Source organism: Ceratotherium simum, chromosome 10, assembly GCF_057802395.1.
Source record: "Ceratotherium simum simum isolate JZ-2026a chromosome 10, ASM5780239v1, whole genome shotgun sequence".
Lineage (NCBI taxonomy): Eukaryota > Metazoa > Chordata > Mammalia > Perissodactyla > Rhinocerotidae > Ceratotherium > Ceratotherium simum.
Genome location: NC_141909.1, coordinates 60,725,785 through 60,744,628, shown reverse-complemented (window position 1 = coordinate 60,744,628; position 18,844 = coordinate 60,725,785). Strand labels below are relative to the sequence as shown.

Below are 18,844 nucleotides of genomic sequence, written 5' to 3'. Positions count from 1 at the left end.
AGGGAAACTTTCTGGGGCTAGAAACAAAACAAGTACATTGTGTAAGGTAAGCAAGGCTGAAGTCACTGAATACTTTGGCGGCATCCATGGAGTTCTCTTGGCATAAAAACTTGTGCACGGAGAGGAATGGGGACTGGGGAAAATTCCTTGGTTCTGCAAAGTGTAGGGGGCCTGATCAGAGACCATCTTGGAGAGGCGTACGGCTCTGGACGGTTAAAATCTCCTCTAATAATTCCTGGTTACTAGCTCACATTCACTTGGATTTGAGGCCTTAATTTACACTATTTTCGTGGTCCCTAAAACTCCAGAAATGGAGTGTTTTAGTTTAAAATGGACTTGGGTCTGTAACACTCTTTGGTACCTGGCAGGAACAATCAGAAATCCTCCATGGAGGAAATTATCAACCCAGTTATCAAATAATCATAGTTAAAATTCTAACAAATAAGAAAAACATTTTTTATAACATTAAAAAAATCATAAAACATAAGGGGAAAATAATCAAAACACTATGAGGAAAAATCAGCAGAAACCATAAACAGTTAAAACAGATCTACAGAGATTTCAGCTGTTAGAAATATCTAATACATAAAATAAATGTTTAATATAGTTAATAAATAAAAGAGGGATTCTAAAAAATAAAGAGTAATAGACTATAAAAGTAACCAGGCACATTAAAATAAGAACCAATTAGAATATCAGAAATGAAAAATATAATAATAGAACTTAAAAATTAAATGATGTGTTAAACCAGCATATAAGTCACAGTTAAAAGTAGAAGGAAACCACATAAAAGGCCATACACAGAGAAAAAAGATATATGATTTAATCAGAGTTCCAGAAAGAAAACATGAAATAGGAATGAGGCAATGTTCGTAGTTGCCATTAAAAATTTGCCAGAATTGATGAGAGACAGAAATCCTTAGATTAAGGAGCCCAGGGAATCCCAAGCAGGGTAAATAAAAAGAAATACACATCTCACTGTTGTCATGCTATAGAATGCCAAGCTCAGAGAGACCGGTAGGTCACAACCCCCACTTCAGTAAATACTGTTCTAAATGGTTATGCTTCAAGAAGAAGGAAAATGGTCCTAAAAGGAAGGTATGAAATGAAAGAAGACATAATAAAGAAAACATGAATAAATCTAAGCCAACATTGTTGGAAGGAAACAGTAATAATAATACTAATGTCTAATTTGTGGCTGACAGATAAGGTCAAGCTGTAATACTGTACTGGCCTGCAATGGCATGTAAGCCAGTACGGGTTGATTGGCATTTCAGTATCCTATGGTCCATGTACTGTGTGAACTGAAGGTAAAGGCATATTTCAAATCCAACCACCAAAAGAAGACAAATAGAGTGTTTCTTTTTTAAACCAGAAAAGGAAAATAATGAAGTGAGGGGAAAAAAACAGTAGTAGGCAAGAAATAAGTACTTATTTTTTCTTGTCTTTTACTCAGCTTAGTCATTTTAGAGATTCATCCATGTTGTTGCATGTATCAATAGTTTATTCCTTTTTGTTGCTGAATAATATGTCATTTTAGGGATATACGTACCACAATTCATTTATCCCTTCGCATATGGGTGGAAATGGGTTGTTTCCAGTTTTTAGCTAATACAGATAAAGATACTATGAATTTTCATGTACAAATCTATATGGACATATGCTTTCTTTTCTCTCAAATAAATACCTAGGAGTGGAATAGCTGCATCATATGGTAAGTGGGTGTTTGACTTTTTTAAGAAACTGCTAGACTTTTTTTTTAAGTGGTCATCAACAGGAAAATGAATACCAAATTGGTATGTCTATCCAATCGAATACTACTCAGCACTACTTGTAACAAAGTGGATGAATTTCAGAACAGTTATGCTACATGACAGAAACCAGACAAAAAAGAATACATACTGTTTGATTCCACTTATTGAAAATTCTAGAAAATATAACTAACATATAGTGACAGTGCATATCAAATGCAGGGGATGCAGCAAGGGATTCTATGAAAACATGAAGGGAGCAGATATGATAATCTAAATATTGACAACAGGGATTATTAATTGGGATTCAAATATTTAATAACATTAAGCAAAGATAGCCTCAGGAGCCATCTCTATACTAGCCTCCATCTATATACCGGACCCTGGAACCAGACAGTTCTAGAGCATGCTTGAATGGGCCTTACCAAATTTAACATTTTCTCCCCACTGAATGCTCCAGTGGCTGACCAGTGTCTCTTCTGAAGGACCCATTCATCTTTTAAAATAGATATGTTAACACTTTCAATTGGGTTACAGCCAAGTTATGCAGGCCTAGGAGCTATTTTGTCTTTTAGGTAATGTTATACATGTCTACTGGTTTTCTATAGTTAATTGTACAGTTAAATTAACAGTATTCATATTATTTATAGTAGTTCCGCATTATTGGATTTATCTTATTCCCACCTGCCGCCGACTATCTACACCATAAAGAAACCTGTCTCATTTCACGTCAGTTAGCAGTATGAGAAAGGTCATCTCTAGTTAAGTATAAATTTCTAATTCTGTAACTAAATTTAAATTAAATATCATAGATCAAAATAAACTCTAGGCTAATTAAAAGGAAAATAAGCATTACAGCCAGTAGCATATTTATCAACTTTGTGGCAACTGGTAGCTTTCTCAGCCTTGGAGTAAAAAAACACTGAAGAGTATTTTATAGATTTTAATAAATTTTGTAACTTTTTTGTACTAACAAATGTTAGTAAAACCAAAATGAAAAAAGACAACAGATTAGGAGAAATATTTGAGCCAAGTAACAGAGTGATATTTGTAAGAGATAAAGAATTTACTAAATTTTATGAGAAATCCTGGTGGATAAATGAAATACTGATGTAAACTTAAAGTTCTTATAAGAAGAAATTCAAAAACAAACAAAGGGGAATGTTCAATCTCACAAGTAATCAAACGAATGCAAGTTAAAACTATGAGAGAACATCTTGTATCTTTCTAAATAAGCAAGAGTTCAGAAAGGTAATTGGAGATGGTGAGGTTCTTGTGAACCTCATGGTGTACTCATGCTGGTAGCATTTTTAATTAATATAATACTTTTAGAAATCACTAATGTATACCAAGGTCCTCAAAATGTATATTTTGACCCAATAGACCTATTTGTGGGACTTTATCGTAATAACATAACCCAAATAAGGAGGGAAAAAAAATGCATGGGAAATTTTTGACAGGATTGACCATAAGAGTAACAAATGGGAAATGACCTAACCACCAGCAGTTATGGGTTAGGTAAATTACTATAGATTAATATTGTGTTGTCAAAAATAATTTTTTCTAAAATGTCTATATAAAAACATGGTTAATGTTTTATATAGTTAGTGAAACAAATAGGTAAAATTTTATACTATTACTACAGTTATGTGAAATGTATATGATAAAAAGGTGTTAGGAAATACTTTGAAATAAAAATAGCTTTTGTGTTAACAGGTTGAGATTTTGTGTGTGTTATTGTCCCTAAACTTTTAAAAATGAATTTTTAGTGGAAAAAATATAACTTGAAAGAATTAGATGAGTGAATGAATTCTTACTTAGAATTGTGGGGTATATAATTTTCTTAGAATTGAAGTTCTGAATTAAATTAATTCTCATATTTAGGTACTTAATGAAATCATTTTAACTTTGCCTATTCTAGCTTTCTATCACTAGTATATAGGAATGTCATTGATTTGGTTGAGGTAGGTGCTACATTTTGTAAATTTGCTGAACAAATTATATTTTACTCAAAGAGCTTGCTTATTTGAGTTATCATCAAGCCACATGAGATCATTTACCTGGTTAAGTGCATGTCTAGTTAGAGAGCTAAAAATCCTCCCTTCAGGGTGAGTTTTTGAATTATTGTATCTTCGTTATTAGAACTAAATACTGTTTTGTAAATGTTTTTGATGTTTTCATATCACGAAAAAATGTTAGTATAATGCATATTATAACTTAGTTCTCCTTATGGGAAAATGGGGTTGAATCAGACGTGAGTCTGTCGTTTTCCAAGTAGATAACTTGGGTCTAGAGAGTTGACTGTATATGTGAGCTATAGTTAAAGGGCTGTTGGGACAGAATGAAAGTTATATGTACGGATGGTTTAATCACACAAATTGTTTTGATAGTTATAATACAGCATTTTTCAAAGGGAGGTTTGATAAGCTATCTGTAGGAGCTCAAATTCTAAAACGGCTTTTTTTTTTTTAAGATTAAGATGTAATTGACATATAACATTATATTAGTTTCAGGTGTACAACATGATTTGTTATTTGTATATATTGTGAAATGATCACCACAGTAAGTCTAGTTAACATCTATCACCATACATAGTTACAAAAAAATCTTTTTTTCTTGTGATGACTTTTAAGATTTATTCTCTTAGCAACTTTAAAATATACAATACAGTATTATTAACTATAGATACCATGCTGTACATTACATTCTCATGACTGATTTATTTTATAACTGGACATTTGTAACTTTTGACCCCTTTACCCATTTTGCCCACCTGCCACTGTTTGCCTCTGGCAACCACCAATCTGTTCTCTATATCTGTGAGCTTGGTGTTTTTTTTGTTTTTCAAATTCCACATATAAGTGAAGTCATATGGTATTGGTCTTTCTCTCTCTGACTTATTTTATTTCACTTCATACAATGCCCTCAAGTTCCATCCATGTTGTTGCAAATGGCAAGATTTCATTCTTTTTTATGGCTGAATAGTATTCCGTGTGTGTGTGTGTGTGTTTGTGTGTGTGTGTGTGTGTACACATACATATACCTGCCACATCTTCTTTATCCATTTATCCATCTATGGACACTTAGGTTGTTTCCATATCTTGGCTATTGTGAACAATGCCGCAGTGGATATGAGGGTGCATATATCTTTTCGAATTAGTGTTTTTGTTTTCTTTGGATAAATTCCCAGAAGTGGAATTGCTGGATCATATAGTAGTTCTGTTTTTAATTTTTTTAAATTGTTTTATTGAGGTCATATTGGTTTATAACATTGTGTGGTTTCAGGTGTACATTACTATATATCACTTTCTGTATAGACTGCATCCTGTTCACCACCAATAGTCTAGTTTTTATCCGTCACTATACATATGTGCCCTTTTACCCCTTTTGCCCACTCCTCCACCCCTTTCTCAGGTAACCACTAATCTATTCTCCTTATCCATATGTTTGTTTATCTTCCACATAAGACTGAAATTATGCAGTATTTGTCTTTCTCTGTCTGGCTTATTTTGCTTAACATAATACTCTCAAGGTCCATCCATGTTGTTTCAAATGGGGCAATTTTTGTCTTTTTTATGGCTGAGTAGTATTCCATTGTGTGTGTGTGTATGTGTGTGTGTGTGTGTATCTCATATCTTGATCCATTCAGCAGTTGATGGGCACTTGGGTTGTTTCCACTTCTTGGCTATTGTGAATAATGCTGCAATGAACATAGGGGTATATAAATCTCTTTGTAGTGTTGATTTCATGTTCTTTGGGTAAATACCCAGTAGTAGGATGGCTAGATTGTATGGTATTTCTATTTAGAATTTTTTGAGAAATCTCCATACTGTTTTCCATAGTGGCTGTACCAATTTACATTCCCACCAACAGTGCACAAGGGTTCCCTTTTCTCCACATCTTTGTCAACAGTTATTATCTCTTGTCTTCTTAGTGAAAGCTATTCTGACAGCTGTGAGCTGATATTTCATTGTGGTTTAGATTTTCATTTCCATGATAATTATTGATGTTGAGCATCTTTTCCTGTACCTGTTGGCCATCTGTATGTCTTCTTTGGAAAAATGTCTATTCAGATCCTCTGCCCATTTTTTAATTGGATTGGTTGTTTTTTGCTGTTAAGTTGTATAAGTTCTTTATATATTTTGGATATTAACCCTTTATCAGATATAAAAAAGCTTTTTAAAGTTATAGCTAAGAAGGGACTTAGAACATTAGAAGGAAAAAAACAGAACTCTTTAATGGAGTATAAAAAGAAACGTGTCTCTTTAAGAATAATGAACATTTAATAAAAGAATTAAATGATGACTCTAAATGTCCAAGAATTAATACTTTATTCTTCCCTTAACATACCGGCACTCTATTTTGCAATAAAAATATATTACAAACTTCTGAATTATGCTTTTGAAATAAAAAATCAGAATGTGTTATGAGTTTAGACATCTATAACAGCTTTTTCATAATCTTTTCTCTGTATCATTTTTACCTTCTGCTAAGTAATTTAGAACTGGAGCTACACAACACATTCTTTACTTGAAGTTGACTTTCTTGTGATACTGTAATTTCAATAAACCTATTAATTAACTTAGAGTAATTAATCCTATGCTAAATTTATACCATGCTGCCTTTGTAGGTATTCTGAAGGTCAAAAGGCTTAAGGTAGGAGAGACCCTGAAGCAAGACTTTATGGATTGTTGGCCAAAGAAATGTTAGCAAGACACTGCAGTTTAGATGAAGAGAAGACCTGAAAGCTGAGCTGGGAACTCACGCCCAGAACGAAGAGGGTAATGGTGTGTGGCACAGTGAGAATGGGCCAAGAATGCCTTACATCTAAGACATGGGAGGAAGAGAGTGAATAGCTGGGCAGAAGAATGGTCTTTAAGACCAAATTCATGCATGTAATCTATATGAAGAAAATCATCAGAAATATGCACAAAAACTTATTTAAAGAATATGTATGGCATTATTTATGATAGAGAAACAGGAAATTTAGACCACCTGTAATAGCACTTTATTAAATTAAATATGGTACATTTCTCCAGTGAAATAGTGTGCATCCGTTAAGATGGGAACTTGATAGTGAGAGGCAGAATAGAGTAATGGGGAGATGCATTTTATTTTAACAGGGGCTGTCTTTGGGTAGTAGAATTGTGTCTTGTAGCATTAAGGGGGATTAATAACTTAGTTGAAAGTACTTACCATGGTATCTGGGACGTAGAAAACACTTGGGAAATGTTAGTTACTTTTGGATGTTGGGTAAGAACTCAAGAACTGAATTTGTTGTCAAGTGTGTCTCAAGGGGCATGAAAAAACAAAAGACTTGGAGAAGGGTGGGAAGCCCAGGCAACTTCAGTCCTGGGCTAAAACAGTGGGAAGGTGCAAGTAAGTAGCCCTGGCTACTCCAGATAAATGGAGGCCCTTTGTATTTTAGGAAGTTAGAGGAGGGGGCAACAGAGGAAGCAGAAGGGAAGAAGAAGAGAATTGAATGTTAAATTATACACGTTATATGTGCTAGTATATCTAAATATTCACATAGTCTATATATTTTGCAATTTAAGAAAGAAGTTGCAAAATCTTCTCTAGGTTGTGTAAATTGGTTATATTTATGACACTGTGTATATTTCGTAACATGAATATCAATAAGTATTGTTTAAAGTATTTTTGTTATTTGAGTTTATTTTTGAACTCTTTATATGTATTATCTATTAATAATTTATGGCTTATTTAGTATTATCACCTGCTTATATCTAAAAAGTTACAATGAGCATTTTAAGGTACTATTTTTATCCCTATGTGTATCAATAGAAACAGGAATAATTTGGGAGGAAAAATTTGTGAAAAGTGATTTTTTCCAATGGAATATCCAAGACTCTCCCCTTAATTGAATCAAAGATTTTGCTGTCTTACAGAAATATCATTTGCATCTAATTCACTAATTAACTAAGAAAGAAAAGACATTTTAAGAAATAGAGGAAAATGTATCCAAAATATGAAAAATTGTGAGGGTATTATTTTATGAGTGCACACTGGGCAATGTTCAGAAGCAGATATGAACATGGAATTTAATGAATAACAACAAAAATAAAAAGTCTAAATAAAGAATTTACTTTGATTTGTGGGAGGCAAAGATTCCTTTTTCTAGTCAGAGAAATAGTTATTAAAAATAACTTTTAAAGCAATATTTATGGCAAATTTCTTGATATTTCTTGATTGTGGGAGTTGACCAAAAATGAATTAAAACTATTCATAAATCTACCTATTCAGAAAATATCTTTTGTGGCACATGTATCTTCACAAAATAATCTCTTCCAGTGAGGAGACATTTTTAAGTATAAAAGATAAAAATTACAGTAATTTTGTGAGATTATAATTAACCAAATGTTATTTCAAATACAGTGCAATACAAAACGAAATAGCTGATATTAGTAGAAATGCCATAGGATTTGAATCCTGGTGATTCTACTTACAAGTTGTCGTCTGAGTCAAGCTTTTTAGCCTCTCAGTTTCAATTTTCTTATGTGAGGCTGCTATAATAATAATATTTGCATTATGTTCCTTTCAAGGCCTTTGTAAAGAACATATATATGCACAGTCTTTGATATTATAAAATGCTATATAGATGATAATGATGAATATTAATTTAGGATTTTTAGTTTAAATTTGTATCAATTTAAAAATAACTTTGCAAACATCTTTGCATTTAATTTTTGGAATTTAGGAATATATATTCAAAAACTGTTACTTGTAATCACTAATTTCTATATCTTTACTAGGCTTTTTTTTTTTTTGGCTGAGGAATATTTGTCCTGAGCTAACATCTGTTGCCAGTCTTCCTCTTTTATTTTTTTCACTTGAGGAAGATTCACCCTGAGCTAATGTCTGTTGCCAGTCTTTCTCTATTTTGTATGTGGGTTGCCGCCACAGCGTGGCTGCTGATGAGTGGTGTAGTTCCGTGCCCAGGAACCAAACCCGGGCCAAGGAAGCAGAGTGTGCCAAACTTAACCACCAGGCCACAGGGCTGGCCCCTTTACTATGCTTTTTATTTAACTTTTGTGGCAGACTACTTATTGTCTACGCAAAAGTCATGCCAAACCTCCTACTTTCCTGCTTTCTTCACATGGTTGAGGCTAAAAATGCCAGATACTTATTTTTCTAGACTCTTTTACACTTAAGAGTAGCCATTTTATTGTGTTCAGGCCAATGATATGTAGAAATTTGTTGGAGGATTTCCTGAACAAATGTTTTTTCTCTAATAAAAGATGAGTATGTGAAGAAAGTCACCCTCTCTTCCTCTGTTTTCTTCGGTCCTTATTTGGGTGCCTTTAAATGGGAACGTGATGCCTGTAATTGCCAATCTATCTGTGGTAGCCAGCCTCCAAGATGGCTCCCACTATGTCCTAGTATTCATGCCTAGTCTTCTTCCACAAAGTACCAGGATTGATCTGTGTGACCAATAGGAAACGGCAGGATATTACTTTTAAGATTAGGTTATAAAATACATCGCAGTTTCCATCTTTATTACACTCTCTCTCTCTAATTACTTGCTATGGCAGAAGTTAGCCACATTGTGAGCATACCTATGGAGAGGCCCATATAGCAAGGGACTGAAGCCTCTAGCCAGTAGCCATATGACTTCTTGGAAGCTGTTCTTCCAGCCTCAGTCAAACCTTTGGGTGATTGCAGCCCTACCTTAGGCTGATATGTGAGCAAGAACCACCTAGCTAACTACTCCTAGATTCCTGATTTTCAGAAATTATGTGATATAATAAATGATTATTTTAAGCTTATAAGTTTTAGATAATTGTTATGCAATAGGTAACTAATACATGTTGGTACCAGAACTTGTATGATGTCATAACAAATATTTTTTAATGTGGGTTGGCTTTGGAACTTGTCAGTGGGTGAAAGGTGGATGATCTTTGAGGATAATATTAGTGAAAGTCTAAAGTGGACTCATTATGAGCTTTGAAGAGGTTGCCAGTGAAGGCTTAAAGGAAAGTGAGGAGAATGTTATTGGAAACTGGAGGAAAGGGGATCCTTCTAATGGAGTAGTAAAAATTTTAGCAACATTGTCACCTGTAATAATGTAGAAACTACAAAATGTCCGTAATGAACTGGATGATCTAGCAAAGGAGATTTCCAACTAGAAAATTGAAGATACTACTTGGTTTATTCTTGCTGCTGTTGGGGAAGAGGGAGAATCCCCCTCTACCCTTTCCCTTAAGGTTTTTATGGCTGGCCAAATAATTAAAGGACAGGTTAGCAGGAGAAAATAATACCAAGTTTAATAACGTGTACATGGGAGAAACCAGGGAAACTGAGTTTCTCAACACAATAGCAGAGGTTCTTGTCTTAAATACTATCTTCAGCTAAAGACAAAGGAGAATGTTGGGGGTGGGGAGGGAGACAAATTACAGTAATCAAGGGTATGTAGTTTTAAGTCCTCTCATACCGTACTGCACAGATAAGGCCATCCCCCCCTCTTCCCAATACAGAGAGGGAGATATCTTTACAAATGGAGATTTCTCTTATAAATGTAAATGTTTGTCTGGCAACTCTTTGCAGGGCCACCTAGAGAATGTGGCCTGGGAGAGACAGAATTTTTGTTAAGATGGGCTTGTTGGTGCCTTTCCTATTGTAACATCTATTTTACATTATATTATAGCCATCATATGATAGTAACTCCTTCCTGGAACAGATCTTCTATGTTAAATTCTTTAGGCAGTTTAGGGGGGGTCAGATGTTCATCAGAGAAAATAATCAAGGTAAAGAGACATAATTCAGAGTGGCCAATTTTGATCTCCCACACTGCTTATAGTAAATGTGGGAAGAGCAAGTATGCTAAAGAAAGGTCTAATAAACAAAAAGGAGCTGGGACTTGATGGTTTTGACCATTGTCAGCCTCTCCAGACAGCCAGTGATGCTAAAATTAAGAAATGGCTTCTTCCTAACAAAGATAAAAACCAAGGCATTGTCAGGAAAACTTGGTCTAAGGATGAAGCTGAGGGTGTGGCTGTAAAATCCTTTATTAATACTTAAGAAAGATCTAAGGTGCTGCCTCAGAGTACTTTTCAGTCAGATAAAGGGCCCTCTAAAGACTTGAATGGTGTTACTGACAGATTCATTCAGTTGAACAACAGGGCTTCTAAAGAAGTTTACAGATATAATCTTTATCCTTCAGCCATATCAGCAGAAGCTCAAGGTAGAGAAGGACTTAATCTGAAGAGATTTGTTCTTGTGGCTTTTGTTTAATGGAAAGAACCCCAATAAGATTCCTAGGAGTCTCACAAAGCTTTAAGAGAATTATATTTTAAGGATCACTGCCCCTGGGACTAAAGAAGACAGAGAGTATGAAATGAAGCCTTTGGAACCTCAAACCTCTACAGCAGGAAGCAAGGTGAAAAAACTACTCAGCTGTGCTACCTTGCATGAAAAATGAAGAATGACTCAGAGGCTTGAACCTAGAAGGTAGAGTCCAGAGCTATAGAGAGTCATTTCCAGATGGAAGTGGGACTGAGTCCTAATCAGGGAAGTTCTAACATTTGCCTGGCTGTATTTCAGTGATTCCTATGTACTTCTCATTTTCCCCCTTTTTGAACAGGAGTGTCTATAGTGGTTCCCTATACCTGATCAAAAATTGGATGAGTCAAATAACTTGTCTTTTTAGCTTGGGGTCAGCAAATGTTTTCTGTAAAAGGTAAATAGTAAATATTTTTGGCTTTGTCGGCCATTTAGTCTCCGTGGCAACTACTGGACTCTGCCTTTGTTATGTGAAAGCAGCTATAGACAGTGTGTAAATGATGGGTGTGGTCAGATATGGTCTAAATGCTGTAGTTTACCCACTCCTGCTTTAGCTCGCTGGTCTGTAAAACAGGAGAGACTGTATCCAGGAGGTGTACCTAAGGAATTATACCCAAGGGGCCTCATCCACACCTGGATCTGATTTAAATGATGAGATACGGGACTTGGAGCTGATGCTGTAATATGATGAGACTCTTGGAGTCTTGGGAGGAGGTGAGTGTATTTTGCATTGGGAAAGATTTTGCAATCTTTGAGAGTCAGAGGGTGAATTATGGTAGCCCAGCTTTAAGATGTTCCCCAGTGACGGGGCCGGCCTGGTGGCGCAAGCAGTTAAGTGCGTGCACTCTGCTGCGGCGGCCCGGGGTTCACTGGTTCGGATCCCAGGCATGAATGGACGCACCGCTTGTCAAGCCATGCTGTGGTGGCGTCCCATATAAAGTGGAGGAGGATGGGCATGGATGTTAGTCCAGGGCCAGTCTTCCTCAGGAAAAAGAGGAGGATTGGCAGGGAGGATTGGCAGATGTTAGGGCCAGTCTTCCTCACCAAAAAAAAAAGATGTTCCCCAGTAATCCCTGCCTGTTGGTATTCATAGCCTTGTCTAGTCGCCTGCTACATTGTACCAGAGTTGCTCTGTGTGACCAATAGAATGTGGCAGACGTGATGGTGTATCGTTTCCGAGCTATGTCATGATACGCTGCAGCTTACATCTTGGTGGCCCTCTTTTTCTCTCTTGGATCACTTGCTCTGAGGGAAGTTAGGTGCCATGTTGCAAGCAGTCCTATGGAGAGAGGGGTGAAACTGACGCCTTTAGACAGCAGACATTTGAATGAGCCTTCTTAGAAGAGGATCTCCAGTTCCAGTCAAACCAGATGACCACAGCTCTGGTTGGAATCTTAACTGCAACCTCTTAAGGGACGATGAGCCAGAACCACCTAGCTAAGCCACTCTCAAATTCCTGATCCTAAGAAACTGAGATAATACATGCTTGTTGTTTTAAACCACTAAATTTGGAGTAATTTGTTATGTAGCAATAAGGAACTAATATACTATCTTACTACTATGAGGCTACAAGCCTGAGGATGGCTAGGGGCAAGGGTGGAAATAGACAGCCCTTAATGACATTCCCTGAGCTGCTGAAACACCTGGGAACTGCCTGCCTGCCACACTTCTTGTGTGAGTTATGTCTTTATTATTTAAATCACTCTTAGGTGAGTAGTCTGTTACTTGAAAATAAAAATCATAACTGATACAAAAGTATTTTAATACATATCTGTATATTGATATCCACATGTTTGTGATTTTTATAGTTACATCATATCCAATTTATTGCCTCATAAGCTATTAACTATTTCCTTATTCTTAGGCTTTTGAATTGTTTCTGATTTTTCTTAATTATCAATAGTATTGCTTTGAAAATCTTTTGTGTAGGTTACTTTCTTTTCCCTCTTAGGGTTATAAGAATATTTCCTAAGTTGTATTTTTTGGGTGAAAGGAGATGGAACACGTTCGTCACTATTATAATTATCACCAGATTACTCTCCAGAAAGTTGAAGTTAATTTATGATATCACCTGTGGTAAATGTACTTGTTTTTTCATAGTTTACCAAATAGTTTTGCTAACATGGCTATGCATTTTTCTGTGTCTTCATTCACTTATTGTATTCCTACTTGGAAACTGTTTCCTTTGACAATGCACAATTGAATTTAAGTATTTTGTACACATCTCTTTATATGTGTATATATGCACATGTATTTTTCTACGTACACATATAGTTTTGTATATTGATATTTTAAGTAGCAGGCTTTGTAATGATTTTCCTAACCTATTATATTTCTTCCTACAATTTTTGTTTTATTTGATTATAAAAAAGTTTTACTTTTCATATATTTGAATTGATTTGTCTTTTTCTTCAGGACTCATAAATTTTTCTTCTAGCTAAGATAATATAAAAATCTTCTATTTTATTCTAGCTGTTTTTGGACTTTTCTTATGTTTATATTTATGAACCTCCTGAAATGTATTTCCATGTATGTTGTGACGTATCAGTTCACGTGAATTCTTTTTTTTAATTTTTTGTTTATTGTAGTAACATTGGTTTATAACGTATAAATTTCAGGTGTACATCATTATACTTCTATTTCTGCATAGATTACATCATGTTCACCACCCAAATACTAATTACAACCCATCACCACACACATGTGCCGAATTATCCCTTTCGCCCTCCTCCCTCCCCCCTTCCCCTCTGGTAACCACCAGTCCAATCTCTGTCTCTATGTGTTTGTTTATTGTTGTTGTTATCTACTGCTTAATGAAGGAAATCACACGCTATTTGACCTTCTCCCTCTGACTTATTTCACTTTGCATAATACCCTCAATGTCCATCCATGTTGTGATAAATGGCTGGATTTCATCGTTTCTTATGGCTGAGTAGTATTCCATTGTGTATATATACCACATCTTCTTTATCCATTCGTCCCTTGATGGGCACTTAGGTTGCTTCCAAGTCTTGGCTATTGTGAATAACGCTGCAATGAACACAGGGGTGCATGTACCTTTACAAATTGGTGTTTTCAAGTTCTTTGGATAAATACCCAGCAGTGGAATAGCTGGATCATATGGTAGTTCTATCCTTGATTTTTTGAGGAATCTCCATACTGTTTTCCATAGTGGCTTCACCAGTTTGCACTCCCACCAGCAGTGTATGAGAGTTCCCTTCTCTCCACATCCTCTCCAACACATGTTGTTTCCTGTCTTGTTATATAGCCATTCTGACGGGCGTCAGGTGATATCTCATTGTAGTTTTGATTTGCATTTCCCTGATAGTTAATGATTTTGAACATCTTTTCATGTGTCTGTTGGCTATCTGTATATCTTCTTTGGAGAAATGTCTGTTCAGGTCTTTTGCCCATTTTTTAATTGGGTTGTTAGTTTTTGTGTTGTTGAGATGCATGAGTTCTTTATATATTTTGGAGATTAAGCCCTTATCAGATGTATGGTTTGCAAATATCTTCTCCCAATTGTTAGGTTGTCTTTTCGTTTTGTTGATGGTTTCCTTTGCTGTGCAGAAGCTTTTTAGTTTGATGTAGTCCCATTTGTTTATTTTTTCTATTGTTTCTCTTGCCCGGTCAGACATGGTACTTGAAAATATGTTGCTAAGACCAGTGTCGAAGAGCGTACTGCCTATGTTTTGTTCTAGAAGTTTCATAGTTTCAGGTCTTACATTCAAGTCTTTAATCCATTTGGAGTTAATTTTTGTTTATGGTGTAAGGTAAGGGTCTACTTTCATTTTTCTGCATGTGGCTATCCAGTTTTCCCAACACCATTTGTTGAAGAGACTGTCTTTTCTCCATTGTATGTGCTTGGCTCCTTTGTCAAAGATTAGCTGTCCATAGATGTGTGGGTTCAGGTGAATTCTTTATACTGACATTCTATTGTTTCAATATTTATTTAATTGAAATTGCTTTGTGTTTGTTAAATTTTAAATTCGTTTTAGTACTGAAAATTTTTTGGTTGAGTTTTCTGCTTAATACATTATTGTGGATTTTGACAACTGTAGCTTTATAGTGGTCTAATTCTAGTGAAATGAATCCACTCCTGTTAGCTTAAAATATGTAATTTGGTATTCTTATCCTCCTTTTGTAAAATATACATTAAACTTAGTGATTCCAGTCAGGAGCAAATCGCTGTATATTCATTTATTCCTTTATCTAACTAAATAATATATTCATTTATTCCTTTATTTCTACCATTGGAGTTTTGTGACTTTTAAAATAAATTAGTATCCTGTTAATTCTCAAGTTTTAAAAGTTTTAAAATAGACTTTATTTTTTAAAACAGTTTCAGATTTAAGAAAAATTGCAGAGATAGTACAGATGGTTTCCATATATTCTGCAACCAATTTATTAACTGTTACATGTTAACTAATGTTACAATTAATGAACCAATATTGATAGGTTATTATTAACTAAAGTTCATACTTTATTCAGATTTTCTTGGTTTTTACCTAAAGTGCTTTTTCTGTTCTAGGATACCACATCACATTTAGTCTTCCTGTTTTCTTAGGCTCCTCTTGTGCTGTGACAGATTCTCAGACTTTCCTTGTTTTTAATGACCTTGACAGTTTTGAGGAGTACTGGTCAAGTATTTTGTAGAATGTCCGTCAGTTTGGATTTACTTGTTTTTCTCATGAATAGACTGAGGGTTATGGGTTTTGAGGAGGAAGATCACAGAGGTGAATTGCCATTTTCATCACATACTGTCAATGTGACTTATCACTGTTGATGCTGACCTTGATCACACCTGGGTGAGGTAGTGTTTGTCCGTTTTCTCCACTGTCCGGGTACTACCACTCCCCTTTTCACTGTACTGTCTGGAAGGAATTCTAGATGTACAGTTCACACTTAAGGAGTGGGGAATTATGTTCCACCTGCTAATTATTGGGAATTCTTCTGCACAGAGATTTGTCTCCCTTCCCACTTATTTATTATTCAGTCATTTATCAGTATGGTCTCATCAATATCTATTGTATATTTAATGTTTTTTAATTATTATTCAAGTCTCTTCCTTTTTTTTCTAGTCTCTAAAGAATAAGAATGCCAATGAGGTTATAACTTGGAATTTGCTGCACAAAACTTTCTATGTTTGTTATTTTGGTTGAATTTCTTCACTTTTCTACGTATATAGTTATTTTTTGTTCTATTTCATCCTTTAGAGGTGAAAGGCTCCTTCATGTTTGTGTTCTCAGTTATGTGGCATGGTGTCTGGCACATAGTTCACGTTCAATAAATGTTGAATAAATGGATCAAGAAGGGTTTTTTTGTGGGGAGGGAGTTGCTTATTTTTATTTTCTGGTTCTTATGAACTTTTAACTTTACAATGACTTAGAGTTCTGACTTCTATTTCTCTCACTAATTCTTAAGTCAGAATTAGGTACAGTTGTTCTTCTGCTTGCTTTACTAAAGTTAGACTTCCAGCAGGTGACCTTTATTATTATATTTTGTGATTTGCTTAAGAATCATCTTTCTATGGCATTGGTTCTTAAAGTATAGTCCCTGGACCAGCAGCGTCAACATCACTGGGGACTTGTTAGACATGCAAATTCTCACCTGCCCAAATCTATTTAATCAGAAATTCTGAGGACGGGACCGGTAATCTGTTTCACCGCCCTCCAGATGATCTTGATAATGCAAGTGATTGAGAATCACTACTTTATAGCATATTCCTTCACCAGTAGCACATCTGTTTCTTCTTTTTGTCCTCACTCAAGCTCGACCATATTTCTGCACTTACGTTTGTGGATTTCATTAAGTTTTTGTGGTTTTTACATATAATTTGGAAAAAAAACTATAATCTGAGAATAACATCTTCTAATATTCTTAGAAGTTAATTTAGTATCATTTCATTCATAAAATATTTTTGAGTTTTTTCCAGCATGTATTTTAATACTTAAAAATTGGCTTTTAAAATCTTTATCTTCATTGCTGAACGCTCTTGGTTTTTTTCTTGTAAGAATTGCACACTGAATAATAGTAGAGAAGAATAAATTTGAGAAGTGCAAAGAATTCATTCTAGTTGCTTACAGTCCAGTGGTAAGTTCAATAAATAAAAAAGTAAGGAGGAAATAAAGTTTTAAAAGCCAAATTTTCCTTGACCTAATATTCTTAGGAAACATTTATTCTTTATTACTAAGTTTATAATTGCCTTGCATTATCTAGAAAATTAGTAAAGGTATTTGCTATGTAAGTGCAGTGTGTCAGTGGAGTTTTGATTTGAAGGGCCAGAAAATTTTGAGAGACGAAAAGGAAATTGTTGTAGAGTTCATTGATTAGTTAACAATGCGAAGTGGTGGGAATACAGTGGCAAATAAGATACTCAGTTTCAGCACTCAGGGAGCTTACAGGGTGTCTTAGGGCAGACAGACAGTAACAGATAATTACACTAATATGTTTGCATTCACATATTATTACTAGCATTCATGTCTCCCTAATGATTGTAAAAATGATGAAACAGGGAATTTTCATTCTCAGGCTGGCTCTGTTAGCTGGCTATTATAATTGTGTTAGTGAGGAGGGGTTCCCTAATTGAAAAACAAAGTACAGTTCTGCCTGCAGTGGGTATAGGCATTGTCACATGAGAAAATCCTGATTATCAGAATTAAGAATTTATCTGCATTAATATATTTTAGTATGTGTGTGTATATATGAATGTGTTTGTATATGTGTGTGCATTTATTTCTAATTATATTCGTAATAATATGGTATTTTAGGGGGGAATTACTTGAGTAGAAATGTTTAAACTAGGGAATGATTTGTATTAAAATAGCATGCATTACTGAAAGCATGCTTGTTCTAACAATATACTTGCTAAAGGCTATTTATTCTTTTCCCTCAGGGAAGGAGGGAGCAAGTAAAGTAATAAGGAAGGAAAGGCAGCAGATGTAAATTACTCCTCGAGTACCATGAAGGAAAGGACTATGTTTGTCTTATTCTCTGTTAATCTCCAGCTCCTAGTATAGATCTGACATACTGAAGACTTTGAAGCATTTATCAAATGAAGAGTGCAGTTTTGTTTTAGAAAGGCTTCATGGAGGAAGTGAGGTTTGAATGTGCTTTGGTTGAGTAATGAATATTGAATTACAAAACTTAAAAGCTGTAGCGAAACATAAAGGGATTATGTTGGAGTGTAAAAGTCAGGAGAGCACCATGAGATTGTTGGTATGAGATTATATGAGGAGTTACTTGAAGATAAGGTTGAATAGAAAGAGTAGGCTTAAATTATGGAGAGCCTTAAATGCCAGGGTCAGAAATTCAGGCTAATTCAAATGGGTGGTGGCAAACATATTGTAGTTCTTTTAGAAGTAGAAGGACATACTGAAAATAATATTTCTAAAATATCTGTTTGAGCTGTGTCCAGAAGAGATTGGAAGGAAGACAGGCCGAAATAGGGAGACCATTTAACAGGTTATTTCAGAAAGTCTTTAATAATAAACGATAAAAGTTTACTGGGATGATCACAGCAATGAGGATGATAAGGGAGTCTGAGATATTTTAAAGAAAATATTAGAGAGGGCCGGCTCCATGGCTTAGCAGTTAAGTGTGCACGCTCCGCTACTGGCGGCCTGGGTTCAGATCCCGGGCGCACACCGAGGCACCGCTTCTCTGGCCATGCTGAGGCTGCGTCCCACGTGCAGCAACTAGAAGGATGTACAGCTATGACATACAACTATCTACTGGGGCTTTGGGGAAAAAAAAAAAGGAGGAGGATCGGCAATAGATGTTAGCTCAGAGCCGGC

At 35.2% G+C, this 18,844-nt stretch overlaps 1 protein-coding gene across 8 annotated transcripts in view; it reads left to right on the top strand.

Moving 5' to 3' along the window:
- Positions 1-18,844, top strand: part of CAB39L (calcium binding protein 39 like) — a 157,004-nt gene that overhangs the window by 13,328 nt on the left and 124,832 nt on the right. The window lies entirely within an intron of this gene.